Genomic DNA, 935 nt, shown 5'->3' with positions numbered 1-935 from the left:
GGTAACTCTCGCGAGATTTAGCCTCCTGCTTCCGACTTCCTCCCTCAGTCCCGCCCCCTCCCCGTTGCTAAGGCCCCTGTTGCCTGGTTACCGGGAGGCCCCCGGCCGCCAGCCTCGCTCCAACTCCGCCTTTCTGGCTGGAGCCGTCCTCTCTCTGGGTGCGGAGGGGCGTCCTGAGTCCGGGGAGCACGCGAGCAGGAGACGCAAGGCTACCCCCTGCAGCCGCCAGGCATCATTGCAAATGAAAGTCTCACGGCCGAAGCTAATTCCAGGCGTCCCCAAAGTTCACACAGTTACCGTTCAAAGGAACAGAAGGCTTCGAGCGCTGAAACAATCCTCAGGAAAAACAACCCCAAATGACACGGCCAGTTCTTGAATATAGATGCCGTATGAGAAAAGGCTCGAAATGCGTTTTGGCCCCAAAGCTGGGAGGTGAGTACTTCAAACTGAAAAACAACTCAAAGCACAACTCCAACTCCAGTCCGTCTCCCAAATCCATGTCCCTCAACAATGGTTACAGAACCGACTTCCAGAAACAGCTCCAGAGCGAAAAACAAAATAAATAAGTAACTTCCAGTCAGGTTCATGTGTGTTAACTGGAAAGGACTAGTTAGTAGGCACAGAGGACAGGGTCCCTCTGATCTCAAGCTACTGAGGAGAATGGTATCGAAATGTTAGCATTTTTTTTCTGAGGTGAGGGGATTATGGACCACTTTTGTTTTCTTCTACGAGGGAGAGTCAAAAATTCTGTGCACTCTGGCTTTAGAATTTATAGAAGTTTTAATATAACCGGAGTGCGGGTAATTTTGGACTCACCCTCGTATTCTTCTGGTCTGTATTTCCCAGCAATAAGTGTGTACTCCATCCATAATAAAGTTTTTTTTTGTTTGTTTGGTTGGTTGGTTTTTGTGTTTTGTTTTTTGGCTTTTTTTAAC

The sequence above is a fragment of the Hippopotamus amphibius genome, chromosome 8, assembly GCF_030028045.1.
Source record: "Hippopotamus amphibius kiboko isolate mHipAmp2 chromosome 8, mHipAmp2.hap2, whole genome shotgun sequence".
Classification (NCBI taxonomy): domain Eukaryota; kingdom Metazoa; phylum Chordata; class Mammalia; order Artiodactyla; family Hippopotamidae; genus Hippopotamus; species Hippopotamus amphibius.
This window is presented reverse-complemented; position numbering follows the sequence as displayed.